The following is a 7,354-nucleotide window of genomic DNA, read 5'->3' on the forward strand; positions in this document are numbered from 1 at the left end:
GGCTGGCGGTTCAAACCCACCAGCCACTCCTCGGAAGGAAGGTTGGGCATTCCTACTTCCGTAGTGATACTGCCTCGGAAACCCAAGGAGGGGTCCCTATGAGTCGGGGCCGACTTGATGGCAAATAACAACAACAACAAAGCTGCTCCTCAAGTAGTGGTAGTTTGTGTTCATAAAGATTACAACCTAGGAAACCCTATGGGGCAGTTCCACTCCATCCTGTAGGATCTTTATGAGTCAGAATGGACCCAACAGCAATGGGTTTTAGTTGTCTGAAAGGATTCAGAGTGTCATTTTGCATTTTTTTTTTTTTTTTTTTTAGTTGCAGTTATGAAATCCAAATACTCTGGAGTCAGGGTGCAAGACTTACTTGGTTAGCTGGAAACCTACACAAAGATCTAATACTTGCATTCAATCCAGTTTTGTTATTGTTAGTTCCTTATTTCTGTTGTATACATAACTCCTATCAAGCACCCAAATGGTTTGCAAAGTTGGAGATTGAGAAAACTTGAGGATATCTCTTATGATTGCCAAGGTGTAGCTTTATACACTCACTCACGTCAGAAAAAAATTAAAGTGGATGGAACCATGGGAATAAGAATATTAATGGATAACAAATACTCCTGGTCAATAAACATGATGGGAACTCAAGTGCATGTCTGCAGGCATCTCTTGAGTAGGGAAAGCAGAGAAAGCCGTAATAGATAAGGTTGTAAGTGAGAAAACTAACTGTATGATCACACTGGCTCCCATTGATTCAATTCTATTCCTTTGTCCTTCCCATGCATTATCTATTCCTGAAAGTGTCATATTAATCTTCTGGATTTCTATTTGCTATTTTTATATGGTGTTTTATTTTTCATTTATCTTGACATTTTTTTCTTGTATTGTTCTTTTGAATTATTTGAGAGTTTTGTCTATGTTTCCATTGATTTTGTCTGTGGTTTTCTCAAACTTTCAATCTATTGAAGGTACCTAACTATAATTCTTTTGAATCCTTTACCAGGTAGTTCCAATGGCATTTCTTCCTCTAGAATATTCTGGCCCTGTATTTTGGTCAATTGTTTGAACCATCTTGTCATCTTTTTTAGTGTGATTTGAAATTGTCTGTTGTCTCTGAAACATTGTAGGCTTATCATGCTGATTTGTTCATTGTATGATGGTTTGCTTCACCCCAATCTATTGTTTTGTTTTGTTTTAATGTGTCTGGACAATAGGTCAAGTGTGTTACTCTGGTTGCTAGATTAGCGGCACTGGGGTACTCACCACTTTTCTCTGGGGATTTGGTAGCAGGTGGAAGTGTCAGCACAAATCTCTGGTCCACTGATCATGTAGAGTAGCTGAGGGAAGGTTGAGTGTGTGATGGCCACAGTCTGTCGTCCATCCAGTGGCTGTGGAGCAGGTGGTGGCACTTGCCCAATGCATGGGGCAATGAGTATTGTGGATAAAGTTTGGTTTGGTTACTGGCTCCTGACTGTTGCAGAATGATAGAATGAAAAAGAAAAAATGGAGAAGAGGAAATAAAAAGAATAAGAGAGGGATAGAAGGGACCCAAGAAGAAAGAAAAAGAGAAAAAAATAAAATGAATAAATAGAAAAAGAAGAAAAACAAATAAAAATAAAAATGTGGCTCAGTACCAGCATAAGTGCTAACTGCCAAACACAGCTTCAGGGGAAATGTGGCACCTTTTCTGAAGGAAAATGCACCCATGAATAGGGAGTGTAAGTGGTAAGCACTACTGAATGCAGACCTGGTGAGGTACAAAGTACTTGCTAAGCCAGATTTCAAAAAAATAAAAAAGAAGAAAGGGGGTGAAGGGGAAGAGTGGGAAGAGAAAGAAAAAAGGAGAAAGAAACCAAGAGAGGGCAAAGGGAAGAACTGAGAAGAAAGGGAAAAGAAAAAAAAAGAAGAAAAGAAAAAAAACTGGCACAAGTGTTAGCCACCAAACACAGCTGCAGCAGGAATGCAGAGCTCACTCTGGTGAAATGCACATCACCATCCACAGAGGGGTGGGGGTAGGTTCTGCTGACATTGGAGAAGGTACAGGAACCCACTCCTCAGGATTTAAAAAAAAAAAAAAAAAAAGGAGGAGGATGAAGAGGAAGAAAAACCAGAAAGGAGAGGAATACAAGTGGGAATTGAGAGAAGAACTAAGAAAGAAAAGAGATAAAGAAAAATTAAAAAAAAAAAAAAAAAGAAATGAAAAGAGCAGCATGGTACTGGCCAAAGCACCAGTCACCAAACATGGCTGCATGGGAATTCAGTGCTCTCTTCATGGAAGGCATACGTCTAGCCAGGGGAGGTGTGGGGCCAGGCATTGTTACCTCATGGACTGTGAGGGGAGGGGCACTTGCTTTGCAAGCACAAAAAAATAGGAAAAGAAACAGGGCAAGGGAAGAGGAAGAAAAAGAAAGGAAAGGGAAAAAAAAAAAAAGAAAAGTGGTAGAAAGTGAGAAGAATTAAGCAGAAAGATAAAGAGAAAAAACAAAAAGCAGCACATCACTGGCAGTGGTTGTGGTGGTGGGGATTGACCAGTCACTGGTGGGTGGGGGGCCACACCTCTGGTCACTGGGAGATTGTGCAAGGTAATGAGGAAAGTCACACCTCTTTGGTTACCTGATCACTGATATTGGTGCTTCTGCAGTCCTGGGCAAGTGGTGCCTGCTTTGACTGGAACACTCTTTGAAATAATTCAAAATAGCCACACTGTGCTGGCTGGCCATTTATTGATCCTTAGTCATTGCTTTTGCTATATTTCTTCCCTCAAATTTAAAATTTGCTATAATTCTTCCCTCAAATTTCCACTGTAGACATAGAAAATGAGTAGGCAGTAGAGTTTTGAATAAGGAAAGGGTTAACTGTGTTCCTTTTCAGGGATAGACAACCATGATTGTCAGAAATGTGTATGTGATTTGAAACGTAAATTAGAATGACTCTTCAACTGTATATGTGACATCCTATCAGAGTGATGTCTGGGAAAAAATGTGATTAGTCATGTTTATATTCCTCTAGATGCTTTACTATTTAATCTGAAGTTCTTTTCAACTTTTGCTTGAAGGTGGCTTTTTATAGAACATTTGAAAGAAGACAGGTTAAAAGCATCTCTGAGGAAATCAAGTAGAAGAACCAGTCACATTTTACATCTCTGGTCTGTAGGTGGCAGCAGGCACCACCTTACAGCTGGGATTCCTGCTGAGATGTCAGGTATTTAAAAAAAAAAAAAAATCTCAGCAGGGGATTTCTATAACAATAAAAAACTGTGTGCATGATTATGCAACACTCTAACAACATGTAAAAACATTACAGTAAATTTATGTTCCATTCTTTTAGATTTATACATGTCTTTTACCAGATAGAAGTTAAAATTGTAAAACCCTCTATAATTCTGTACTTACCCTGCATCTTTTTCCTACTTTCAGTAATAAGAGCATTCCAAAGGTAACCATAACCAGGCACTGTAATGTGTTAGCATGAGTGTTTGATGCAAACACCTTATACTAGAATATATACTTCACTACTGAATTACTTACAAATTAATTTTTCTTAGTTATGACAGTTTCTATTTCTGGAACCTATTAGACATTGGCCAAATAAGCTTAGGAACTTTATTCTCATAAATTTAGGAATTGGTGCTAATTATAGGTTATCACCCAATGCCATCATGTCTCAGTTAACATTCATGTGTATATATAAATATATATAACACATATAAACCCGAAGAACCCACTGCCATTGAGTCGATTCTGAGTCATAGCAACACCCATTGGGTTTTCAAGGGTATTAATCTTTATGAAGTAGATTGATTCATTTTCCTTCCGTGGAGCAGCTGATGGGTTTGAACCACTGACCTTCTGGTTTGCAGCCAAATGCCTTGCTACTATGCCATCAGAGCTCCTTATAACATATATAGAGACATATATTGCTCACATATACAATATGCTATATATTTAGACAGAGAGAGAGTACTCTGGTGGCATAGTGGGTAAGATATTTGGCTGCTAACCAGAAGGTCAGTGGTTCAAACCTACCAGCTGCTCTGTGGGAAGAAGACGAGGCAATCTACTTCCATAAAGATTTATGACCTTGGAAACACAATGGAGGTTGCTATGAGTTGGGATCAAAGCAATGGCAGTGGGTTCGGTTTTGGGGTGTAATATATAGCAGTCAAATGCTTTAGGCACTGTGCCACCAGAGCTCCCAATATATATATATAGCAATATATATAATACAAGAGTGCTGGTGGCACAATGGTTAATCATTGAAAGGTCAGCTATGCAAATACACCAGCTCCCCTGTGGGAAAAAAGACCTGTGATCCACTCCCATAAAGATTTCAGCCTAAGAAACGATAAGGGGCAGTTCTACTCTACCCTATAGGTTGCTATAAGTTGAAATCACTTTGATAGCACACAACAACATACGTAATGTAATACATTGTGTCACTGGGTGGCACAAACAGTTAAGCACTTGACTCACTAAGATTGTCAGTTCAAAATCACCCAAAGGCACTTCAGAAGAAAGCATTGGCAATCTGCTTTCAAAAGGTCAAAGCCTTGTAAACTACATGGAATATAGTTCTTTTTTGCAAACATGGGGTTGCCATGAGTTGGAATTGACTTGACGGCACCTGGTTTTATACATAATATATAAATAGAATTATATATAATAAAAGTCACTGGTGGTGCAAATGGTTTGTGCTTGTCTACTAAACATAAAGGATGGCAGTGTGAACCTACTCAACAGGCATTGAGGAAGAAAAGCCTGGTAATCTGCTTCCATAAAAGGTTACAGCCAAGAAAATTATATAGAGCAATTCCACAGTGTAATACACGGGGTTGCCACTTTTCCCTTAACAACATACAGGTAGTGAGGAGGTCTGGTGGCTATAGTTAGAGCATAGGGCTGCTAACCAAAAGATCTATGGTTTGAATCCACCAGCCACTCCATGTGGAAAAGAGGAGAAACTCTGCTTCCATAAAGATTACAGCCTTGGAAACTCTACAGGGGTGGCGTATTGTTGTTAGGTACTGTCAGGTGGGCTCTGACTCATAGTAACTCTATGTACAACAGAACAAAACATTGCCCAGTCCTGCACCAGCTTCACAATCCTTGCTATACTAGGGCCCATATTTGCATCCACTGTTTCAATCTATCTTGTTGAGGGTCTTTCCTTTTGTAGCTGACCCTCCACTTTATCAAGCATGACATCCTTCTCCAGGGAATGGTCCATTCTGACATGACTAAAGTAGATGAGAGGAAGTCTGGCCATTCTCACTTCCAAGGAATACTGGCTGTGCTTATTCCAGGACAGATTTGTCGGTTCTTCTGGCAGTCCATGGTACTTTCAGTATTCTTCACCAACACCACAACTCAAAAGCATCAACCCTTCTTTAATCTTCCTTATTCATTGTCCAGCTATCACATGCATAGGAGGCGACTGAAAACACCATGACTTGGATTAGGCACACCTTATTCTTCAAAGAGAAATCTTTGCTCTTCAGCACTTTAAAGAGGTTTTGTGCAGTAGATTTGCCCAATGCAATACGACAGCTGATTTCTTGACTGCTACTTCTATGGGTGTTGATTGTGGACCCAAGTTATAAGAAATCTTTGACAACTTGAATCTTTTCTCCATTTATCTTGATGCAGCTTTTTGCTCAAGTTGTGAGGATTTTCATTTTCTTTATGTTGAGTGTAATCCATACTCCAGACTGTAGTCTTTCATCTTCATCAGTAACCGTGCCAAGTCATGCTCACTTTCAGCAAGCAAGACTGTATCGTTTGCATATCACAGGTTGTTAATGAGCCTTCCTCCAATCCTGATGCCACATTCTTCTTTGCATAGTCCAGCTTCTCACATTATTTGCTCACATACAGATTGCATAAATTAGGTGTTTTTGCCCTCTAGTGCTGCTCTAACAGAAAATACCACAAGCGGATAGTTTTGATAAACAGGGATTTGTTCTCATATAGTTTAGGAGGCTAGAAGTCTGAGTTCAGAGTGCCAGTTCTAGGAGCTGAGTGAAGGCCCCTCAACCTTGGTCTTCATTTCTGCCTCTTGCTCCTGACCCACTGGAGCTGGAGGTGTCCTTTAACTCAGGCAGCTGCTAGCTGCTGAGACTGACAAACCCAAGGTCGACAAGTGAAATGGCATAGTCCAAAGATTATCAAACAACATGGCAGGACACAAGTTCAAGACCATAAATAGTCCCAAGATCAGCAGACAACTTGGCAAGCCAATCACTGATGACTTGGCCAAATACAGGATCCAAATATGCCAAGAAGCTCCAGGAGATCTCTCGTAGCATCTTCTTATATACTGGAAGCAGACCACCTCCCTGAGGCAGCTACACAGCTGCTCAAAGTAGATTGTACCCTGTGGTCTCATAATGGGGAATAACTACATCCAGCTGCCCAGCCACTCAAAACCAGGCCCAGCCAAGTTAACACACAATCTTAACTACCAAACTCCACCCCATTGTCATATTGGCACCTATGCAAATCTTCTTCACTAGGTGGCCCAAGTCTCCTAGTCCATGTGATTGGTGAGTTTATCCCCTTGGCCTGACAGACCCCATTCCTCTGCCCCTTGGCCATGGCAGCTCTGCCCCCTCACTTTTGGACAGTCATGACCCCATCCCACTGACCCAAATGAAAGGCAGCCCCACACTACAGAACCAAGGTAGTGAAGATCTGACTTTTTGAAACCTGGGAGACTGTGGAACTTCCACCCCAGAGACCATGGTCCCACCCTTTGAGGCTGTGACAGCTCTGCTTCCTGTTTCATTTGTCTTTCAGCTTCTGCCAATTAATGCCCAAAGGCAATTGACTTCCTGCCCAAAAGGCACTTAGCTTTCTTTGTCCATAGGCTGGTAAGCCTGTCTCTTGCTGGTCTCTTGGCTCTGCTACCGCTGTCTCTCTGCCAGTGTCTGGGGTCAAAGATGCATTCCACTCCTGTTTCTACATTTTACGTATCTGTCAGAGCAGCACCCCACTTTCTCGGTACCAAATTCTGTTTTGGCCCACTAGTGATGCTCTAACAGAAAATATCACAAATGGGTGGTTTTAACAAATGGGTTTATTCTCTTACAGTTCAGGAGGCAAGAAGTCCAAGTTCAAAGTGCCAGCTCAAGGAGCTGGGTGAAGGCCCCTCCACCTTGGGCTTCAGTTCTGCATATTGCAGAGCTATAAAATTCAAGTAAAATGGCACAGTCTAAAGATTATCAAGCAACACAGCAGGTCACCAGTTCAAGCCAAGAAACAGTCCCAAGATCAGCAGGAAGCAAAACAGGCTGCTGAATGAAGATTCGGCTACATGCAGAGCTTATGGGTGCCAAAAAGCTAGAGGCCTTTCT

The sequence above is a fragment of the Orycteropus afer genome, unplaced genomic scaffold (assembly GCF_000298275.1).
Source record: "Orycteropus afer afer isolate SDZICR_OR568_19922 unplaced genomic scaffold, OryAfe1.0 scaffold00096, whole genome shotgun sequence".
Classification (NCBI taxonomy): domain Eukaryota; kingdom Metazoa; phylum Chordata; class Mammalia; order Tubulidentata; family Orycteropodidae; genus Orycteropus; species Orycteropus afer.